The sequence below is a fragment of the Grammomys surdaster genome, unplaced genomic scaffold (genome assembly GCF_004785775.1).
Source record: "Grammomys surdaster isolate TR1022 unplaced genomic scaffold, NIH_TR_1.0 125928, whole genome shotgun sequence".
Classification (NCBI taxonomy): domain Eukaryota; kingdom Metazoa; phylum Chordata; class Mammalia; order Rodentia; family Muridae; genus Grammomys; species Grammomys surdaster.
Window position 1 is genome coordinate 1,609,881 of NW_021620751.1, and position 24,443 is coordinate 1,634,323.

General features: G+C 43.6%; 1 protein-coding gene across 1 annotated transcript in view; it reads left to right on the forward strand.

The window, feature by feature from the left end:
• Positions 1 to 5,042: 5,042 nt before the first annotated feature.
• Positions 5,043 to 24,443, forward strand: part of Slc4a4 (solute carrier family 4 member 4) — a 325,511-nt gene continuing 306,110 nt past the window's right edge. Inside the window, exon 1 of the mRNA XM_028752664.1 lies at positions 5,043 to 5,102. The gene's annotated coding sequence lies outside the window, so the exon portion shown is untranslated. The remainder of the gene's footprint in view (positions 5,103 to 24,443) is intronic.

Consider the following 24,443-nt stretch of genomic DNA (forward strand, 5'->3'; position numbering starts at 1 on the left):
CACACACACACACACACACACACACACACACACACACACACACACACGGTATCAGGGTCCATTTGGCAGAGAAGTCTGACATAATTCTCTCTTATGTTACCTAAGAACAAATAATCTTTAATCACAACTATAGGTTTGGAAGCTTGTTTCAAGTGTTTTCTTCTCCCCTAAACAGAGAGGCCTCTGTCTTGTGTTAGTGTGATCTATGAGAGGATCCCTGTAGGAGGGAGAGGCTGGAAGACTCGCCTAAGGTTACCAAACAGTACCCAATGACAAATGCATCACTAGCGTTCCGAAAGATTTGCATATTTCTCTATCACCATATTGTTCCAATCTCACCAGAGGAAAACATTCTGGAGTCTCTAATGGAGTTATTACACTTTGGGTAATTTATATCCTTTAATTTTACTGCTAAGTGAATCAAAACTAAGAAAGGCTGAATGTCTTGCCTTCTTTAACAGAGATGGGATCCTGTTGTTAGCAGTCAGACTCTCTTCTAATATTTGACTTTAGGCATACATCCTAAAACTGACAGTTGGGGGTGGTCTATAGATTATCTGTTAAAGCTGTAAAGCAACTTATGACACATGTTTAACCAAATAAAATGATTTTCCCCAGCTTATGCCATCCTGACAGTTTCCAAAAACCATCTTCACCTTCCTCCTTGCCTCATAAAAAAGGGGCTGCGGCTATTTTTAAACCCAAGGTTTGTAGAAGGGAATGTAGATTATAAATCTAGGTTAGTTGGGTTTATTCAGGAATTTGTCACACTGAATATCAACTTTCTTGACTCCAAGTAAAAGAAAAATGAAAGATCAATTAGATTATCCAAATCTCTCTCTCTCCAACCCCCCTCTCTCCTCCCCCCTCCTCTGACCCCACCGCTTCAGGTTTATTCCAGACTAGTTGCAGAACAAGAAGGAAAAGCCCAAGTTTCTTGCTCTCGCTTAAGGCTGATATAGGAGTAGCAATGTCAATGAATCTGTGTTGCAATATTGTTTACTATCAAAACAACTCCAAGTCAAAACAAATATCAGGACAAAGAAAATCGTGTAACAAAATACTTGTCAAACTTGTACAAATGAGTGGCCTATTTAAAAAGAATTCCAAAGGCAGGAACATTTTTTATCAGCCCTTAACTTCTGGAAGCAACAAGATACAGTGTATCCACTACCTCCTTTCTGTTTAGGTCTTGTCTTAGTTAGGGTCAGGGTTTCTATTACTGAGATGAAACACCGTGACCAAAAAGCAAGTTGAAGAGGAAATGGTTTATTCGGCTTACACTTCCAAATCACAGAAGGAAGTCAGGACAAGAACACAAGCAGGGTAGAACCTGGAGGCAAGAGCTAATGCAGAGGCCATGGAGGGGTGCTACTTACTGGCCTGCTTTCTGTGGCTTGCTAAACCTGCTTTCTTATAGAACTCAGGACCGCCAGCCCAGGGGTGGCACCCTCTGCTATGGGCTGGACCTTCCCCCACTGATCACTATTGCATTAAATGTCTTACAGCTGGATCTCATGGAGGCATTTCCTCAACCGAGGTTCCTTTCTCTCTGATGACTCTAGCTTGTGTCAAATTGACACACAAAACCCAGCCAGTACAGATCCCTTATGAGATGTGTCTAAATGCTACAATTTTTTTATAACTTCAGGATAAATTCAATGATATTTTCACCTTTCCATCCTGATAAAACAATAAAAAGATCTAATAAAATGTGCTTATAGGTTCCACTGTCTTGTGAGTAAGTAAGCAATCAAGCAGCACTTTTTTATTTTATGGAGTGAAAGCAACTTAAACACAGAAGTCTTTAGGACCTAGTCAAAAATTACACAAAGACTGAGAAAAATTCTACAGTGATAATCCTATCTGCAGGGCAGCTCTGTGCCCTACTTCTAAGCCACGATTAATAGCAAGCCTACTAATTGTGTAATGTTGGTACATATCACGCTCTCCTTTGAGGCCATACATTGCTGAGCCCAGGGCTTGAGCTTCAGAAACTTTTATCAGTGTTGTTTGAGGCAGGAGGCTTCATCACCTGCTGCCACTAGATGGTGCTTGTCATTGAAACAAAGCTTCCTCCAGGAAGTTTTCTCTGTCTCCACTAGGACCATGAAACTTGATTAATAAACTAAATAGTAAATGGGTAGGTAGTTCAGAGGGCTATAAAGCACAGGAAACTATTGTTCAAAAAGCAAACAAGCCATTACAAAGTTAGGATTATGCTAATTTCACCAATCTTTTTTTTTTCCCCCCTGAATATTCAACCCAGACCTTGCTCCTGGTATGTAGGCATTCTACTATTGAGCTAAAGCACTGCACCCCTTACCCCCTTTATTGTGTTGTTAGAAGTTAATATATCCCAGGCTGGCTTTGAACTCACTCTGTAGCCCAGGCTAGCCTGAAGCCCTTCTTCCATATTGGGATTACAGGTGTGTTCTACCACATCCAGCCTTTTCTGTTCGTTCTCTTCATCCTCAAACTTTGTGAGCCATAGGAGAAAAAGAGCAAATTAAATTTTCTCAGCATTTAGGAGAATCAAAGGCGATAGTGAATATTTTAGGACAGGTTGTGGGGGAAAAAAAACCCCAAGGTCCTCAGTATTTATTGTCCTCGACTGAAACGGCAAAAACAAAGGTGACCGACCACACACAGAGTTAACAAAAAGTTAATCATGACCTTTCCAAGGAAAGCACATGAATCTCTATTACTGGACAGTAATCAATAGGAAAGGAAATGGAACATGCCTTTTTAATTGTGGGATCGCAAACACCAAGAGGGGAGCGATAACAGAGCTGGCAGGCTGTGGGCCAAGGCCAATTCTTTTCTCATTAATTTAAGACACATACCAAATTTCACCCCACAGTTCTCATTCTCGCCTCCCACCCCCACCCTGCTCACCAGCTCTATACCCCCGTACAGGGCAAATTCTTGCCAATCTTGATAATAAGGTGCCTCCAGGGGTTACCTATCAATTTGCATGAAGGGCATTTTGACATATTTTGCAGCCAAGCACATGGGAAATGTGTTTCTTGGACTTTTCCTTTCTCAGACAGTCACTAAAGCTGACTATTCATGGCCAGTTCACGTCTATAATGAGAAATTGCCAGCTATGTTGAAATACATAATCCACGGCGTGAAAAACTGCTGATCAGCAGTGGCAAATTCTTAATACAAAAAGTGATTTCTTTTTTGCTCATGAGCTTTAGGGTTGCTGATTCTTGCTGTGTGTTCAGGAGTGACAGTTACTTTAAACATTTGCCTAGAGACAAAATATAATTGCTCAGGGGGGATTTAAAGGTCAGGACATGTTCCGCCTTCACTTTTCAATTGCCCCATCACTGCCGGTAGGTTTTGTAGAATGTGTGAACATGAACGCAAGCCAGATACGACCAACAGCCAAACACATGACATGAGTGCATTTTAATTTCAGACATTAGGCAACTTGGGGGTGGTTCCCAGTGCTCGCTGAGTGTTGACTAAGGATTTTACACACCCCAGCTTTCCCCAAACACAACCTCTGTATCTGCTTCCCCGACCCCGAGGGAGACGGCATGGATCTTCTCCAGTTCTAGATACTGAAGAAAAGGAAAGGAAAGGAAAGATAAGAAAAGAAAAACTAGAGACTCTATCATTACATCTATTTCACCTCTACACCCAAAGTCCCCCTTCTCTGGCATCTTAGTATCTACTTAGAAGTGTTGGAAGCAAGAGTTAGTATGTGAAGTTGACTTCTCCCGGGCTTAGTGTTGGGTGGCAGAGTGGAGTCTCAACAGTGACTTTCACATACAAAACGCATGAACAGGAAACACAGACATGCTTGCACTGTATGTTGTGTAGCTTAAGCCCATTAAATGGTCACTCTACAGTAGTCGTCAGGACATTAGATGGTGTCTGTGCTGGCAACTGCTCACACCTTAAAGGATTTCTTAACTGATCGCAATAGCACCGGGCCATTGACATAATTGTGATTTGCTTGGAAAAAATGTATTTAATTGGCTTCAGCAGCATAGTAAATATGAAAGATCATTTTGCAAACGCAAGAACCTGCCTCTGATGGCTGAGAGTGTTTCCTTAATTCAGACAGACGCCACCAATGACACTCCTGTGTCCCCAGACACCCTTTGCCTAAAAAGATGACTAGTGACTTACACTGGACGCTGACAGTACTTTCTTTACCAACACACCCCAAGTTTTGTAGAGTGGCATCCGGAATAATTTGGGTTGGGAAAAATCGCAGGCAACTTCAGGTTCTTCCCGTGTAGAGGAACTGAGGCCAGCTGGATAAAACGTTGAAACTATCTCTGGGTACAGGAGAAGCCTGGCGAAACCAGGCTGCGGGGTCGGGAGCTAGATGCCCCTTCCAGCCCCGGGAGGGCGCGGCGAGCTGAGCCCCCAGAGAGGGCGGCGCGGCCCGAGGCCCCTCCCCTCCGCCGAAGCCCGGGCGGCTGACGCCGAGCGGCGGCCGGGAGCCGAGGGGGCCGGGCGGGCGGGCGGGCGGGCGGGCGCGAGCGAGGGCAGGGCAGGGGGCCGGCCGAGGCCACTCGCCGCTTTAAATATGGATCACGGGCTCGCGCTCGCCGCACAGCTTTGGCCGCCTAGCCCATCCCCGAGCCCGGCCCCGGCTGCAGCGTCGGTTCCCAGCAGCCACACGGAGAGCCGGGCGCACACGCGGGAACTGCGGGAGGCAGAGTAGAGCGGAGCCGCCCCGCCGCCGCCCGTCCCCTCCCCGAGGCCGGCACTACCGCTCGGCGTCGCCGTTCCCTCCCCTCGTGGCCGACCCTCCCGCGGCCGCCCTCGCCCCTCGGCCGCCTCCTGGGCGCACAGCGCGCAGCCACCCACCCGGCGCCAAAGTTGCGACCGCTGCCCCGCGCGCTCTGCGACCGGCCGCGCCAACTTCCCAGCCCACGCCGCCCGGGTCCCCGCGCTCCCCCGCCTCCCAGCCCCGGCGGCGCGCGGGGCAGAGCTTAGGTGGCGGCGAAAGCGGCGGCGGCGGCCGAGGTGGCGGCGAAAGCAGCGGCGGCGGCGGCAGCGGCGGCGGCGGCCGCTGCAGCCTCACACTCGGTCGCCAAGCTGGAGGAGCGACGGAAGCCCGACCCCAGGAGGTGAGTGGCCCGAGCGGTGGCAGGGAGGGTCGGCCACGTCCCCAAACCTCGCCCGCGCGGTGGGCACTGGGTGGCGGTCCCACAGGGCGCGCTGGCGGCCTCGGTGCGTCCAGGGAGGGACGCAGAGAGAGAGAGAGAGAGAGAGAGAGAGAGAGAGAGAGAGAGAGAGAGAGAGAGAGAGAGAGAGAGAGAAAGAGAGAGAGAGAGAGAGGTCAGTGGCGGGCCGGGCATCCCCTGGGCTGGACGCCCGTGAAGTGTGGACACCGCTGCTGTTGCTGCGGAAAAAGTACTTTTTATTCCGTCTTAGCGTTCAGATGACGACTTTGGGTGGTTCTGTTTTCCCCCTACTGCATAGCCTCCTGCACGTAACCGGGCGTTGTTGCCACGACTGTGGTGGGGCCAGTGGACGCCCGGGCTGGGCTCAAGAGCAGTGACACTTGTGTTCCCTTGAGCCCGGGTGGTCGCGGTGTGACTGGGAAACTGCTTGAGGGGGAGGGGGACACACCCCCCAGATCCTTAAGCTGTGGAGGTTAGGGCAGCAGTGCCATCGAGGCCGCGGTCCCTTCTCCACTGTCCGCTCCAGGACCGGGCACTCGCATCTTCTCTCCCTGGCACGCCGGAGGCGGGGGTGAGTCAGGCAGATTCTCTGCAAGCCGCACACATTTATTTGCAAGGGGGAGACAGAGGTTAAACTGGGATTTCTGTGGGCTGGCGACGGCGGAGCTCTCGCTCAGGTACTGGGCAGCATGTGCATCTTGGCAAGGACAGGTGATTCCTTCCTTAAGTGCATTGCACTCAGCCTTTGGCAGTCTGTGAAGAGCAGCCACTGAGCAACAGCAGCTAACTGCAGCAAGCTCCACAAAGAGGAAAGTTCTCCGAGAACAAAATGGGGAAAGAAAACCCCTCAACTTGGGAAACGCATTTCTGCTTGGGCTCTACCGTGTAGAGCCCTTCTTGGTTTCCTGTAAGTGTGTAGCTTTGCCTCCCCAACCCCTCCTGGAGGCCCCACCTTCTTTCTCAGCATGATTGCCTGCAGCAAGTTCTTCCAGTCTGAAGTTGAAGTGCTCAAAGCACCTTTCTCTCCCTGTTTCCACTTATTTCTCTCCCCCTTTTCACCTCAGTGCCAGACAAACTTGCTCTGGGTGAGAACTCCCGGACACCGGGCTGCAATAACACAGTCTCAGATCCTGGAAAGGCTCGTTCTTGAGGTGCTGCGTCGAACTTCCTTTTCTTAATCAGGGACTTAGGGACTGCAATATTATCTGAATGGAAGTGTATATTGCTCGCTAGTGCCTGATCCTTCTGAGATTTGAAGAGATTCTCTCTGGCAGCCAGTCCTGTGCTCGGTGGTTTAAACACTTACAAAAACAAAGTTTCTAAGAACCCTGGTCCTTGTTTTTGTCACATTAGCGTAATACTTTCCAGTCATTATTGTACCTTAGACCAAGACTATTTGTATTTCATTCAAAGGAAGCGTGCCTACTTTGTAAAGCTTTCCTAGCAGAGAAAAACTTTTACTTTCATTTTAAAGTTAAATCTAAACAGGATTCTGATCTCTTACATTAAGTTGTGGAATTTAATAGTCTTACCATATCTCTGATTATAGGTGAGATGGTACAAAACTCCCATATCTAGACAGGATAGGAAGCTTAACTTCTGCTATGAATTCTTGAGGCATAGGGCACATATTTGGAATGGAGTGAGAGAAAGAAAATGGAATATTTTGGTAGTGCCAGGTATATTTGAGAAAGCAGAAATCCTCATCCCTTTCTATTTTACAGCATACAAATTTCAGTATCATTATCTGTTTGAGGGCCATTTTTGAAGATATACAAGGCAGGTGAGGTTTTCAGGTGGTCAGAAGTATGCTCAATTTATTGATGTATTTCTTCCAGTTCACCTTGTCAACATAAGAGACCTTGCAGTGTTTGCACACAAGTGCCATCATTTTAAATGAAGACATTTGGATTTACAGAAATACTGTGTAAAAGGAAGACAGGCAATTGTAGTGGAGGAAAAAAAAAACGTGTTAGAAGCCAGACAACCTTTGGGATGTCTCCCAGCACACCCTGGTGGTAATCTCATTTTTCACTGAGCTCTGGCAAGTACAATTTGAAGATTCTGATCTCTTGTTCTGATAACAGGCATGCTAGTCTGACTATAGCTCACATCTTAAAGGAAAACAGCACTTAAGGAAGGAAACACACTGTGAATCACTGTAGGTAATCAGGTTTCCCTGCCTGCCTTTGAGGGCGCTGTAGTCCATAAGGACTGTTATGGTTAGGGGAGCCAGTCCTGGGAGAATTCACTGCTGCCAACGTCTGGCCAGGATACTCAGCATGCTCCTTGGTGTTCATTTTAAAACACTAGGCATAAAGTCTGGATTTGATGCATAATCAGGTCTGGGAAAGAACAAGCGGATGATGATTAAGGTTTCCAAGTTTTATTTCAAAACGGAAGGGATCAGGGTACATGACTGATTGTCTCGAGGAAGCTGTAACCAAACCACTTATGTTATTTGATGGATTTTTCAGGACACCTTGAAGACCCATGGAGTTTGTTTCTTAATGGGGTCCTTTAGCAAAATGAACAGTTTAAAGAAAACCCAGGAACTAAATAGGACTTGACGAAACTATATATTACTACTTTTGCATATAGGTATTTTAGGGGGTAAGTACTGTTTCTTTGATATAAGGCCAGGAGTATATTGTACACAAATATATTTTGCCTGATTCCCAATATTTAGACACTTGGTGCATTTTGGTCATGGATGTTTGTGTCATAACTGGAAGGCATCTCGTATACCCACCACTTCACGTGCTTAGCTGTTTTTCCAGCCGTAGATGTGGATAATCTTTTACACAGCGCTGTCTAATCTGCATAGTTACATGCAAAACCACACTAATTCAGAGGCCGTTCAATCTATTTTATCTTCAGTCACATTCTCTTACTATCACAATGACTCCGAGGCTACGACTTGTACTGCATTTCTCTGGCCTCAGCAGAGAGTGCAGAGTGCAATGGACAGTTGACAAGTCACCAGAGGGAGAGTGTGGAAGCCATGCCTTTGTTTACTTGCTGTGAGGTGGAGGAGAGAAAAACTGCTTTCTCCAGTCCTCTACACGAAGCACACGGCGGTATACTCCTTAGTAATAATGTCTTTGTTACCCCTGAGTTAGGAGATGTATTGAAAACGGATGACAGTCAAATAGTAATAACAGTAATGGTGAAACTATTTTCATCTGTTGTTTGTGGGAGCCAAAACACAGTCTTCTTCCATGAAAAATATCAAGCAGATGGAAGAGGTTTTTATGCTTAGCTGGGAGACTCAAAAACCAAGACAGAGAATTTTTTTTTTTTAAACCACCCTGGGAAGTTATTGGTGGAGGCTGCAATGCACAGTCTATCTGCAGACCGCTGCTTCATCATTAGTGACTGTGGTGAAGAGAATGGGTGTTATTTCAGTCACACAGGAAGAGGATAAAGCACGTGAAAGTTCATCCTGCTTAATGTCATCTTCACCATCCCTAGGCCATGCTGCCCATCAGCGGTGCCCACTTGCTTCAGCGTTGAACTTTTAGATTCTACAGTGCTGGAGGTGTTGCCCTGGTTGATTCTCAGTTTGGCTGTATCCCGTGTGACTTCAGTCTTGGGGGTTAGGTTTATTTTCACACAGAATCCACACAGAAGCAAAGTACACAAAGTTAAGTCTTTGAAGGACATTAGTAATCCACAACTGGCATCTTGGTGTTTTATTTTCCTCTTACTTTGTTGAATTTGTATTAACAAGCTTAAAAGAGTTTTTTTTTTTTTAAACAGAGTTTTTGAGATAATTTTGGGTGGCGTAAAAATAAAACAATCAGAAATTCAAAAAAGAGAAACTTGTTCTTTTGTGAGTCACACAGTAGGGAAGCTCTTTCCTAATGTCATTAATAGGAAGTGAGGCTTTCTTTTTTGCCTTTGAAACTATCTTTCCTCATGAACAGCCCACTCTATACTGTTTTCAAATGAGCAAACTTAAGGAGTCTGGGCTTTTCAACTAGTTAATTCTAGCTTTGCCTTGGAGACCTCCTAATGATTGCTGGGCTCTAGTTATATGGTCGTCTGTTTGGCATGCTCTCTCGAAAGAAAGGCTCTGAGCAGCAGAGAGAAGACATATATTAAAGAGGACTCCCATCACGTGGGAGATCTCTTAGAGTCTTTGTATAGGAAGCACATTTGAGTTACGATTGTTATAAGACCTTTAATATCACAGTCAACAAGAAAACAGAAGGTAGAAATGGTCTGAGATTGGTAGGTACATAGCAGATGCTGAGCTGGCTGAGTGGACAGCCTATTGGTAAAGGAAGAGGAAGCCAGAAGGCCGTAAACAGAAGTAAAGGATAGAACTTAATACTTGAGAATGTCATGTATGGCAGTGTCCCCTCTTCTTTCCTCTTTTTTCTCAATCCTTCCATCAGCCTCACCTTTTTAAGTTTTTATTGAGGTGCAATATGTAGTGAGAACATCTCAAATGCCATTAAAACATCAGCAAACAGCTCAACTATCTACTTGAGTGAATCCATCCCTGTAACCAGCACTGACGTCAGGATGCAGGTCACTGGAAGCTTCGAAGGTTCCTTCAACAGTACCTTCTCACTCCTGAGGCTGTAGGTTACTTTATCTGTTATTCAACTTCCCCTGAGCGAGCCGTGTGGTGTGTACATGGGGGTCTGACTTTTCTTGTTTGATGCTATGTTTGGGAAATTTGGTCTTGGTTCACGTGTAGCAAGTTTGTTTACTCTCATTGTTCTGAGGCGATTTACTTCTGGGGAATAGCACAAGACATTTATCTTTTCCATTCTCGATGGATACTTGGGTTGTTTTCAATATTTGTTGATTATGATGTGTGCTCCTGATATGTGTATTCCTGAATATATCTCTTAGTAAGTGTGGAGAACTTAGTAGTGTGTGCTGAGTTCAGTTGTTAGATTTGGTTTAGTAGATGGTATATCTTCCCTCAAAGTTGGTACTGATTCATCCTTTTACACGCAGTGAATGGAAGTCTCCCGCAAACATCTTTATGAAGAGTGGACATTATGTGATTTGTACATTTTATCTAGTCTGTATGACCCAGTGTTTGATTTGAGGAATTTAAAAAACTGTCAGTTTAATTATTTTTTAAAATATTTATTTATTTATTTATTTATCTATCTATTTTACCAAAGTCACTATAGAACTCAACTCACAGAGGTGGTTTCAGGCATCCACCAAATGGGCTTTATTAAGCTTTGTTCCGACTTATACATATGTTAGTTATTATCGTCATTGTGTTCTGCAGTGCTCTTTATTCGTGAATTGTGCCAGCACCGAGAGCAGTTGCTGGCATATTAATAAATGTTTGGCTCACTGAATGAACAACACATTTTGTTATCTCTCTTAGGTTCTTACTCGGGGTAACTCAAACCGTGTTTTGCAGGTTTTCCTCCAAGACTTTTACTTTCTGTCGATAAAGCTGAACTTTTGAACGGGGTTTATGAAACATTATGTTGGAAATTGAGTCTTAACAGCCAGCAGTTTGAGATCACTTGTTTCATTATATGGGTCATATTAAGTCTGGACCCCATGTAACACACACCAGACCTAAAGCACCCTTGAAAAATGATTATACTGCTCTTCACTCCATGGACAATTCTCCTAAAGCCTACACACCATATATTTTTAGCTTGTGTAATTAGAGTGCTAGGCAACACATTTCCAGATCTAGAATACTGGAGTGGCTCCTCCAGTCCGGAAACTTTGGAAACCATGTTGCACACAGAGTTGAACAGTTAAGGAAGAAGAATATCCACTGAAAGCTGGACTCAGAAAGAACCCTTTCCACCCAATGTAGATACAATGTTTCTCATATATGCCAACTGTAGCATGAAAGTCAAGGTGCAGAGCACACCCTTGCCAGCACTGTGAAGTGGTGAGGCAGCAGGTCCTAAGTCCTGCTTCTCAGCTAATGGTTGATTTTTGAGACTTTTTTCTTTTGCCTATTTAAATAGAATTAAAATGTGTGTGTGTGTGTGTGTGTGTGTTGAGGATCACATGGTGCTTTTAATCAGTGATAGATTTCATTTTACAAAACAGGTTGGCAATACAAGGAAGATGAGTTTTTATCTATATTCAAAAAAGATTTTACTTATTTTATGTATATGAGTGCACTGTCACTTCAGACACACCAGAAGAGGGCGTCAGATCCCATTATAGATGGTTGTGAGCCACCATGTGGTTGCTGGAAATTGAAATCAGGACTGCTGGAAGAGCAGCCAGTGCTCTTAACCGTTGAGCCATCTTTCCAGCCCCCTGGAGGAAGAGTTTGTATGTGAACATCTGATTGCAGTTTTTACCCGAAGGCTGATTTTTTTCTTTCTTTCTTTTGTACTGGGATTTAATTATTTATTTCCTTGCTTTGTCGAGCTGTTGGTACTCTTGGTTAATTTGGTCTCGTCACTTAAGTGCAGCTGTTTGTTTATTTATTTATTTATTTATTTATTAATTTAAAAAATACTCTACTGGGCAAGTAGCATTACTTCAGGATCACACCCCAGGTTGCATTTATAGGGAAGCTTACATTTTAGATGTATATTTCATCTGTGCTTGACCCAAATGGGCTGACTAGATGAGAAATGGACTTTTCTGGTATAGCAGGCAGATTTGTTTTCTGGTAAAGGCATAATGGAAACTGGAAATGAATACAAATGGTGACCATGTTAAACTAGTGCCTCAGAGAGTTTTTCTTCACAAACACCTGCTATGGGTGGTTACATTCTGAGAGGTTAGACTGGTGGTTTTGTTTTTGATTTTGTTGTTTTTGGAGACAGGGTTTCTCTGTGTAGCCCTGGCTGTCCTGGAACTCACTCTGTAGATCAGGCTGGCCTTGAACTTCGAAATCCGCCTGCCTCTGCCTCCCAAGTGTTGGGATTAAAGGCATGCGCCACCACTGCCCGGCTAAACTGGTGGTTTTAAGGCTGATAAATCTGCATGATGTGTAGATACTGCTGTAGCTATGCTGACAACAAGGATCCTTCCTTTGTTGTCTATTCAGTACTTGGGATTTTCAAAAGACTGAGATTATGGATTTTTTGAAGAATAATGATTGTATGTATTTTTAAGTAAGAGCTATTACTTTAGGGGCAGGATAGATGGGTTAGTGGTTAGGAGCACTGATTGCTCTTCTAGAGGTCCTGAGTTCAATTCTCAGCCACCACATGGTGGCTCACAAACATCTGTAATGGGATCTGATGCCCTCTTCTGGCTGTGACTGAAGAGAGCTATGTGTACTCACATAAATAAATAAATAAATAAATAAATAAATAAATAAATGAATACATCTTTAAAAAAATGAGTTATTACTTTAAAATTATATATAGATGTGTGTGTATGCATGTGAGTGTATATATAGGAGAGCAGGTGCTCAAAGACTCCAGAAGAGGGCCACAGATCCCCTGAAACTAGAGTTATGGAGAGTTGTGAGCTGCCATGTGAGTGCTGGGAATTGAACCTGGATCCTCAGGAAGAGCAGCCAGTACTCTTAACTGCTGAGCCATCTCTTCAGCCCAGGGAAAACTGTTTGAAGAAATGGGTTACAATAACTCTAGTATCTAAACTGGTGTAAAATAGAAGTGAATACACTCTTCATTTCTAGTGTCCTCAGCAGCATTTCTGTTGTCTACATGGCTTGATGCAACAGGCCAATGTCTTTAATACAGGTGTTACAGGCACTTGAGTATTGATGGCTGGCTGCACTCTAAGGCCCTCCTCTTGGGAGGTGCATGACCACAGCCCCACCAAGACACCCTGGGCCTCTATAGATGGTGGCCTTAGGAATAGGAGATGAACACTCACCATGTTAGCAGAGTTGGGCCTCTTGGTAGAGAACTGTAATGGTGAATTGTTAATCCATACTGAGCTCCCAGTGGGTTACACATGCTCTGCACCCACCCAAGAGCTCTGGATTCATGAATGAAATACATGTGTACCCCCCCCACACACACACATGCACACATGCACGCATGCATAGTGATATTTTAAATATGCCTCAACTAGCTCAGTGGCCAGGCACTTCCAAACCTCCCCACGGCTAACTCCCACTCCCGTCTGGTATTCCTGAGTTAACACCTTTTAAAATCTATATTTCATCTCTGTTACCCCAGACCCAGTCGAGTGAGTGGTCCCTAGGGCCACTTTCCTGGTTTCTTACATGTCAGTGGGCCTTTAAGTCTGCCCTCTCTGCTTCCCTGCTGTGGCATGGTCTATCCTACGCTCCTCTCATGGCAGAATCTCCTTCTTCTTCTCCCCTGTCTTCTTCCCTGGGCATCCTAACAGTCCCTCCTCTTTTGGCCATTGGCTCTTTATTGATTAATCAAAAACCAATTGGGGGCAGATACCTTCAGCGTCTGGACTTGACGATTCTTGTGTGATTTTGGGAACCAAATGAAGACAAAACATTAGAACCAATCCCCAGCTGGGAGCTTATTGAAGTCCTGATGATCACAATCAGTCACCTCTGGAAAATGCTGGGCATTGATCAGACAGAAACACAAGGCTCACACATTCTCACCATTACAAGTTGGCTTCTTTGCCAGGGAATCGAAGAGAGGCAGATAGGAAGGTGTCAAAGGATTTAGATAATCAAGATCAGATAGATTCCCTTGAAGATACATTAAGAAACAAAAGGAAAACTCATCCAAAAGCATCAGAAGAAAATATAACTCAAGCAGTTGGATTTTTTTTTCTTTTTCTGTCAAAACTTTTAGGTGTGAATTCTGACTGAACATTCACCGCTCACACTTCTGCACTTTAGCTTGCTCACGGGTGAGCGTGCTGTCCTATGCCGAGCACTTCTTCAGTCTAGGGCGCACGCACACCTTTCACACGGCTGCCTTGACTGAACAAGCTAGAGCAAAAAAGACTTAAAATGCCAGTGAAGTTCTCTGAGTCAGACTTCTGGAAGAACTGACCACAGGTAGCCCCTGCGACTCGCTGTGGTCCTGCCCCTCTGCACACGTCCTGTGATTTTTCTTATTGATGACATTTGGGATCTGGTAACTTTGAGGTAAAACTTTGTTAGAAGTATTTGTCTTCTGTTATTGATTCTTGGAAAACAACCCATTTTGATTTGAGTGGCTTCTTTGTTCTCTGTGTTGTACATACTCTTACCATTTATTTGAGATTAAAAGTATTGATAGTGTCTTAAGGCTTTTATGTTTTTTTTAAAGATATTTCCGTGTGTGTGTGTGTGTGTGTGTGCGTGTGTATGTGTGCATGTGTGCATGTGCGTGTGTGTGCTCCTGTGGAGACCAGGAGCCATTGGATCCTTTGGATCTTACAGGCATTTGCTCATCTCTCTGACTGTTATGTAGGTTCTAGGATCCAAACTTCAGCCCCCATTATTGTGTGGCTGGGACCCCTAAGCACTGAGCCACCCCTCCAGCCCCAGCTTCTTTTGGAATCATTACAGTCTAACACAAGAAGTTGCTAAAATGCAGGGCATTTTTTTCATGTCCTTTATTCAATGTCCCCCCCACTTTTAAGATTCCTGAAAGACATCTTAACTCAGTGCTTTTCTCATTCAAACTATTTTTATGTTGATTATGTTTTACCTGTTGAATAAGTTTTAAGTCCAGATGTGTTTTTTTTTTTTTTTACAAAATCTCTGAAAGATGTTATACAAATATAATTGAGTGAGTAATATTGGCAGACATGAGAATATTATTATATCTGCATGTTAGGGTGTGATGACTTGCCTTACAATATGTGTGAAGGCATAGGATAGTCAGGTGCTTTATAGATGATCTTTTGTTTGTATGTGTAGTATTTCTAGTAAAATCTTACTATGTTTCAGTATTTCTTAGTATGTTAAAAAATAATACACTAGGACACATATTTGAGTTTGATTATCTCTTGCTGAAGACTTTCAAGTACTGTTTGTGCATTGGTTTGATTGTAAGAGGTGTCATCAGGAATGTTCCCTCGGGAGCCTAGAGAGATGGCACAGTGGATAGGTGCAGTGTACTGCTCTTGCAGAGGACCTGGGTAGAGTTCCCAGCACTGTCATGGTGGCTCACAACCATCTCAAGCCCCATTTCAGGGGATCCAGTGCCCTGTTCTGGCCTCCCTGGGCACTGCACATACATAGTGCACATACATGCATGCATGCATGCAAAAATATTCATGCACATGCCAAATTAAAATATGTCCCAAGAAATGAATATACCTTAGAGGGTTTTATCTTGTTTTTAAGAGAGATAATATTGGAAAGGTGTAGAGAAATAGTGCCCATCATGAGTGCCTGAGAACGGACAGAGCTGTATGAATGCTTGTGGTTATAACCAATGGTGTCTGGCGTCTGAATGAGATTTCACTGAAGCCTATGACACTGTCAACACATTCCTTAGACCCGAAAGCTTGAGAACCAGAGTCACCAGAAGAATTAGGTTTTTATGATGATATTCAGAGTTTTATGCTTCTCAGAGTTTCTTATCATACTGAGAAACTGGCTTCTCCAAAAGGAGATGATCTGGAGAAATCCATTGGGGGACCATGTATTCATACAGTTGCAAAGAGAAGATGGGGATATTAGGTAACTAGATCCAATCTTCTGGTGACCATTCTCTCTTTATCCAGGGTGTTGCCCAGAGCCATTCTCTTTGCACAGAGCTTTGTTCCTTCAGCTCACTGGTCATCGTGTGGAACATGTCTCTCTTCCTCAGTGCTGCTGTAAGATCTCACTGAACTTTGTTATGAAAGATGGTGGGTCCAACCCCATATGGCAATTTCTGGCATCTTTCCCCAGCATGTCATGTCTCAGCTCTTACCTTGACCAGAGGCCACTAGTGTATGCGCAGTCTTAATTTTATGTGAGGTTATAAAATGAGCACATAGACCTTGTTAAATTTCTCTGAATCCAGTCTTTGCTGCTATTGAAATTATTACATATTATTTCTTGATTTGGAATAATTCCACCAGTCAAAAAATTATTTTCCTAAGCAAATGAGGTAAAATTTTATTTTCTGAAAGTTTAAAAGTCATTGTCAGGAGCTGGGAGGCTGGCTCAGTGGGCAGTTACTTGCTGCAGGAACATGAATACCTGGTACTGGATCTCCAGCATCCATATAAAGAGCCTGGTATGGCAGAGCAAGCCTGTAAGGCTAGTGAGGAGGTAGAGACAGGGATATTCTGGGAGCTCATTGGCCATTCACTGTAGCCAGTTGCTGAGCTCCAGGCTCAGAAACAGACCCAGGATCAAAACATATGTTGGTGGAGAGTGATAGAGAAAGATACCTAGTTTTGACCTGTAGCCTCTAAGTATGCATGGGTATAGGAACCTATATAAATGTGTGTACATAAAACACAGACAGACACAGACACAGACACACACACACACGAGAGGGGGGAGATTGTGTTTTATAACTTTTTGCAGTGTAACAGCATATTCACAGATTAGACCTTGGGAAGTCCAGTGGCACATCTACCCACTTGGCTGTGGTTTTAGCTTCTGTGACAGACAGATACACGAGCTTGAGCAAGATGAGGTCTTTATAGAAAAGCCAGAGGTTCAGCAGCAGCAGGTTAGAACATGCAGGCTTCTAGCAGCACTCTGCTTGGAGTGCAGCTGTAAGTGTAAACTCAGGGGTTCCATTCTCAGGCGGTGTCCAGGGATGTAAGTGCTCAGGGAGTGTGTTGTCTTGGGAAGATGGGGGATGGAGCAACCACCTGCAGCTTGGGCTATGGGGATGCACGGTCTGGGACGTCAAGGAAAGGAAAGGAGTCTCTGAGGGGCCTGGTTCTGGGAAATTGTGAATGTGCCTGCTTGAGTTAACAGGAGCGGTGTCAAGTGTTCACTTTAGTAAAATTTTCTGGTTATTGAAGCTTACCTAATTAGGGTCTGAACTAAAATTGCCTTAAAACATTTTTGATGTTCATCATTGTAAATTGAGTTGTACACCCTTATCTCCCATCTCAATGACACATTGAACAATTTTCCCTTTGCCTGCCTCTCTTGATCTTTATGCAATTCAGAGAGCATGTCCGGGGTAGAAACGTATGGACTGATTGCTATATTACTACTACTAACCAATTTGTTCATGCTCTTAGGCCTTAATCTCTGATTAGACGGCTATGGTACCTTAATTTTTTTTTAAACAAAAGTGTGGATAATTGTATCTTGGAGAGAAAAGTGTCACCCTCATGTGCACACTGATCACCCACAAAGGCTGTGTGAAGCGCAGAGCCAGCAGATGCTGAGACTGAGAGGAGGCCTTGGGAAGATGCTCAACTCCAGCTAATCTCAGCTTCCTTACTGAAGTCTGCTTGTACCTGCAGGCTGTTGAGGCTTGCACAAAGTTCCATAATTTTCTGTATCTTCTATAACTGTCAGAACTTTCTTGTGCTGCTTAAGACTTGGGGCTCTAGAGCCAGAGGGCCTGTGCTCCAATCCCACCTTCCGTACCACCCGCACCACCTGCACCGCCCCCTTTGTGTGTACCTTGAGCAGCTTCTGCGATCTTAATGGTTTTCGGGGTCTTGTGCTGAGGAACATTGGGAGAGAGAAAATGGGAGTGAGCAGAGAGAGGAGTTGAAATGTTAGACAAGAATAACAAGGCGTAGGCAGGTCCCCAGCAGGGCCTCCAGAGATACTTGAGTTGTCCCACTGGGAAGTAAGGAGAACAGGCCTTAGAACTTTCTATCAGCCAGGCCTTCAGCACAGAGCAGCATCTGGAGGGGTGGTGGCTGGTGGTTTTGTGCTCCCAGTTCTCAGCTTCTCAGCTGAGCTCACCTATCTCAGTTCCCATGACTTAAGTAAGTTAGAGGGGGGGATGCTGTTCTTAGAAAAGTGTAGGGAAGTTGTGTTTGGTATTTTTCAACTCTCTCTGCCCCTTATAATAAGACTCTCCTGGGCTTTCATTATTAATGTTTCCTAATTCTTCCTCTGAGAAGACAACACCTGGCAATGTATTAGGGGCAATTTAATGCATTCTAATAGGTTACACGTCTTACTGGTATTTATATATGTTTACTGGGTAGATTCAGAAGGAATAAGTACTGATGTTAAAATGTGAAGAATTTGGTCATAGGGTAGGTGAAATTTTTAAGAGTTTGTTTGTGTGTGAGAGAGTGAGCAAGAGAGAGCGGGCCAGTGAGCAAGAGCGAGATCGAGCGAGACCTATCTTAGCTTCCATCAAGGATGTATACAGCATTCTCTAAATTGAAGCGGAGCCATGCCCATTCGTTTGTACAGAGCTCATGAGAGACAGGGAAGTCTGTACAGTTTGTCTGCACCTTACCTATTGCCCTGGTGCCACAGGAAGAGGTTAGCACCTACAATCAATAACTGTAACCTTGGCAATTAAGTGTTTGTCCCTTAAACATTCCGGAATCCTTTTTGTTACTGTTTCAGCATTTAAATGACACCAACGTAGAGTAGATCACCTAGAGTATTTTAGAAGTTTGGTTTTGAATTAAGGTTCTTGTGGGCTTTAGCTTCTGCTGGTTTACTTCTTTCTTAGTAGAGGGCATGGCTAATGCCTTGGTCAATTTTTATAGTCTCGTTAGGGACACGAGTGAGTGCAAAGTACTTTGAAATGGGATCCCCCTAGGTGGTTGCTGTGATATATGTATATTTGTGTATATATATATATATATATATATATATATATATATATACATATATTTGTTGTTTTAAAAGGACTGTCTGATTACACTGTTAACATTAAAGTAGAAACAGTCATGAAACATGTGACATGTGGATCAATATCTAATAACTGCCGTATCCCCCCTGAAGCTAGCAGAGTGGAGCTGGAGTCTCAGACATTTATCAACTGTCCCACATGGGTGCTGGGAACCAAACTTGGGACCTCTTCAAGAGAACAATTGCACTTAACCAATGAGCCACCCTTCTAGCTCCCCCCAAAATTGTATATTTTTTTTAAAGATTTATCTATTTTATATATGAGTGATCTATCTTTATGTACACCTGCATACCAGAAGAGGGCATCGGATCCCATTACAGATGGTTGTGTGCCACCATGTGGTTACTGGGAATTGAACTCAGGACCTCTCGAAGAGCAGCCAGTGCTCTTAACACTGAGCTGTCTTTCCAGCCCCTTAAAAGTTTCTGTTGAGTTCATCCTCCATTTTAGCTTAAGTTACCTGTAGGAGCCTTACTTTTTTTTTTCTTTTAAAAATGAAGTGAGATCTTTAGGAGTGATCCACAGAAAGAAATTAATGTACATATTTGTTATAAACTACTATTTTTACAAACTACTATTTAGAAGAAGAGGATTATGTGGGTACATGGCATCAACTAGAATCAATGAAAAATTTTGTGTTACTTTAATTCTTGGGTACCAACTGTTATTTGAATAGAGCAGTCTTCTGGGCTCTGTGCAGAATTTCATAGTTACTTTTCTGCTCTGAGTCACAAGTCTAATGGAGGTCCCATCTTCTCATTTCTGCAACTATCATCTTTTAAGGAACTATTGAGATTAGGAAAGCTGAATTCATTTAAGATCTCCCTTTAGTATTTGATTAGTGACATGTATGGGAAGGATGAATATGAATATGGATAAAATATTTAAAGATAACCAGCACATGTGTAAAAGTGTGTTAATGATTACATGTGAGTGGGGAAACACTCATCCCATAATAAGCTCTTTGTAAAGGCAAAGATGCCTGTGTTGGCTAGTTTTTGACAACTTGGTAGAAACTAGAGTCATCTGGAAAGAAGGAACCAGAAACTAGAGTCACCTGGAAAGAGGGAGCCTCAATTAAAGAATTGCCTCTATTAGATTGGCCTATGGGCATGTCTGTGGGGCACTTTCTTGATGACAGATGTGAGAGGGCCCAGCCCACTGTGGGTGGTGCTACTCCTGGGCCCACAGTCCAAGGTAGTACTATAAGAAAGCAAGCTGGGCAAGCCACTAAGTAGCACTCTTCCATGGCCTCTGCTTCAGTTCCTGCCTCCAGGTTTCTGCCTCATGCTCCTGCCTTGGCTTCTGTCAACAGTGGACTGTGACCTGTCCACTCATATAAGCCCTTTTCTCCCCCAGGTTGTTTCTGGTCAGTGTTTATAATAACAGCCATTGAAAGTAAATTAGGACAATGGCTTTTTAAAGTTTCATTTGAGGATTAAAACACATAAATCACCTTGTAAGAAAACTGTGTTGAGGCTTGTCAAATAGGTGAAAACTCCACAGGCAAGAAAGTTATGCAGGCATAGCTTTGAGGTTCCAAATACAACATCAGAACTTTTAGGTAGATGGTTTTTTGCTCTGCAGGAGATAAGGGATAGCAAATGGTCTTGCCTCCAAAGCTGATGTAGGTAAGAATGACTTCTGTACTTGTGTGTCTAATCCCAGGCTGGGTGCAATTACTATGTGGTGGCATTGAAGATGTTGGCTCATAACTTCTGCTTAAGAGCTACTTAATGGGGTGGGGGAGGTGGAGAGGCAGAAAACACCCAACCCCAACAATGCTACTTAGTGTTCTCTCTTCTCCCTCCTTTCCTCTTTGCTCCCCCCTCTCTTAGCCCTTCTTCATTTCCTTCTCATACCTGTAAGTAGGATTTATTTATTTAATTTGTATTTATATATTTTTATATACATGAGTGCTTTGCTTGCATATGTCTGTGCACCACATGTGTGCAATGCTTGTGAAGATCAGAAGAGGGCGTCAGGTCCTGCAGGACTGCAATTACAGATGGTTGTGAGCTGCCATGTGGGTAAAGGAAATCAAACCCAGGTCGTCCGGAAGAGCCAGTGGTTTTAAATGCCGAACCATATCTCCAGCACTGCAAACCGGTCTTTAAAATGTGGGTTTTAGTCATGATTTGGTGAACAACAACTCAGTCTTAGTTATGAGGTGTAAAGTAAATAAATGCAAACTAGAGAAGTTTGTAATTAGGAAGGAAAAATTCTTCCTCCAGAGCGTTTTTTTTGGTAGATAGATAGATTGATTTATTACTTCCATTTAGAATGTAAAGTTTAATCGGTTCTTAGACTGTAATGATACATATCCTATGGTCATGGACACATGCATGAATGTTTGCTGAAGTAACATATCAAGGAAGTACATTAAGCCAGAGCTTAAACTGCATGCAAAGTTTCCTGAGAGGAATGTAGTAATAATTTCCCTGTTTTACGTAGCTTATGTGAAATGCAGAAGAGAAGGGATGCCTAATGAGTAAAGAGGATAAATCCCAGTAAAACCACATCATTAGAATTTACGTTTTCTCTGAAAATCAAGGACTAGCTCTTTTCCACAAGGCAGTTAAAGGCTGTCAGGAGGGAAGGATGCGTCCATAGGGGTGTCATTGAGAGCTCTTTAGTCTAATGGTCTAAATGCAGGGTGAAAGAAAGCCGGGACTTTTATCCTAATGATTCAGTTCCATGGCGGATCCAGTGAGCTCACTTTCCATGTGGTTTGCTGAAAATTGATGATGATATTTAGCACTTAGTGTCTTATTCTCAAAGCACTTTACAGATGCTGAATAATTAATTGCCACAGCTCCCTTGTGGGGGTCGAGTAGCAAGCATGTCTTTCTTTCTGTGTACCAGGAAACTATTATATTACAGCCTGTGAATGTTGATTTTTTTTTAATTTATTTTTATTTTTAGAGGTGGCATTGCTTTCCAAGGTGACCCGGGTTTTCACTGTTGTCCTGGTTTCTAGTCACAGGGTCAGGGGTTGGCGGGGGCGGGGGGATACTCAAGGATACTGAATGCTTGGAAACATTTTTTTCCTTCTCATTGTTTATGCTGACTGCACTTGTGTGTGTGTGTGTGTGTGTATGTGTCCATACATGCTCACAGGCCTGCACAGATCACAGCATGCATGTATAGATCCGAGCACAACCTCAGGGGTCAACCCTTACTCTCTATCATGGGGGAGGCCAGGTCTCTTTGTGGTTTGATTGCCGCATAAGGCAAGGTAGCTGGCCTTGGAGCTCCCAGGGACTCTTGTCCTCTGCTTCGGATCATGTTGGAAGAATGCAGACCCTTCACTATGCATGTGTGTTTTAGTGATTCACACTTAGGAGCTCACACTACTAGCATGGCACATGCTTGGAGTCACCCTCCCAGCCCAAACTTCACTTTCTATCCTCACTATGGGCCTGTTCATTATCTGTGTTGAAAACGGACTAGTTTTAATATTAGTAATTTAATATTAGTTAGTGTAGTGTTTATAGTTAAGTACCTCTTACCCTGTATAAGCTCGCAAGGTGGGAAACTCTTTGAGAGTATGAGGAACAACTGTAAGTGATCCCCAAAATATAAATCTCGTATGAGTCTCATAAAATATTTTTAATGAGGGAACAAATCTACATAGCAATTTTTTTTTTCCTCGTCAACTTTAACTGGGTCTTGGAGTCGGAGGAATGATTAAGGCTGACTGTACATTGTAGGCAGGGTCTGGGTGACTCACGATAAGGATGAAGTTATATCAGACAGTTACAGAACAAGAAAGTCTGAATGATGCTGACTTAGTTGTACTTGAAGTATAGATTCTTCTGGGAGTCCGGTGTGATCACCACCCTGTAATCAAATGAGAGTTAGGCCACACCCAGTCTTCTCATTCATTCATTCATTCATTCATTCATTCATTCATTTCTCTATTCATTTGTTTTTTTCTCATTATTTATTGTTGTTGGGAGTGTTCAGAATACTCTCCATTACCTGTTCTGACACCTACCAATCGTTACAGGCAAACAATAGTTACTGTCTGTACTTCAGTAGAAATCTCCTCACCTAACTGCCAAGTTGTTGACTATTTTCTTATACCTCCTTCTGCCTCCCTTTCCAGATGAGAGAGTCTAAATTAGCGACTACAGTGACCACAGGTAGCTGTGGTGGCGATGTATCTGACAGGGATTTGAGAAGAGGGAGGGGCCAAGAACTAGGACAAGGGCCTAGGGGAAGGCAGGTGGGTTGCTGGATTCTACATAAGTGGTGTCTCTGTCCTTCCAGACAATACCTGCATTAGCCAGGCTAATTCTGGGCTTGTTTGTGTTGCCAGCGTCAGGAAGTCTACTGATTAGCTCTCTGGGGAGAATCAGAATGAAGTCACCGGTGGCCTCCCTGCATGGAAGGCCATCCATAGCTCAGGTTCTCAACCTCTGAGGTAGGAAAGAGCCTGGATCCTGTTTGAGAGCAGTTAATCCCCTTATGCTTTGAGCAATTTACCACACAACAAAAAAGAATGCTATGGTAATTATTTCTGACGAAGGCTGAGTGTATGATAAGCGCCTTCAAAGGCAGGATTAGATTCCTGGTTGGTTCAGGGGGTGAAATGCTAGAAGTTGCTCAAGCTTTGACTCATACTTGTTTACCAACACAAGCAGTGTTTACTAACCTAGAGGTCTTAGGGCCTACAAATGGACTTCAGGAAAGCCCAGGAGCTGCTAAATAGTGTATGAGGTGCATGCTTGTGTGCGTGTGTGCATTCTTGCGTGGGTTTTTCTATGGGAGAGAGATGCATTCAAAGTATTTGCGGTGGTGCTCAAGTTTTAAAATGCACAAAACATTGTTTGACACAGACTAGTGTTCCTTAGGCGTATTTAGAGGCACCTACCCAAATAACAGTTTTCTACTTCCCCAAATGAATGGGAAGGAGGTGAGAGGCAGTTGACTCTGGGACACCACCTCTGAAAATCCGGTGTTTTTAGTTTTATCAGATAATGTAGTGATGCAGTTGAAACCAGTGCACATGTTTTACCACAGCATATTGAATCTGAGGAGATAAGGGGCAGCTCCATTCCATCTGCCACTAGTCACGAGGTCTGAATAAAGTATGCCTAGAAGGATAAGACACTTCAGTGGTCCCTTGTGCTCCCGCTTACATTTAGACAGGACCCTTTGATGGTACATTTATCAATTCAGGATCACAAAAATTAAAAAAAAGTCCTGTAATTCACACGAGGACAGATTTGTCAGGTGTGTCTCTATATTCCTTTTAATTAAAATATTTTTATTTCTTATAAAAAAGCATGTTTTGATCATGCTCTTTCCCTGTCTTAAACTGCTTCCAGATCCTGCTGGAGAGAGAACCATTAAATGCTAAGGTTCATAACTGTTTTCATATTCTTAAGGGAGAGTATGTTTGCATGACTGCAGGGCTAAATGCATGCCAACTCTGACACCAAATATCCTAGTTGATAATTTGGTGGGTTTTGAATCTCCTCCTCCTCCTCCTCCTCCTCCTCCTCCTCCTCCTCCTCCTCCTCCTCCTCTTCCTCCTCCCCCTCCTCCCCCCTCCTCCTCCTCCTCCCCCTCCTCCTCCTCCACTACCACCACCACCACCACCACCACCACCACC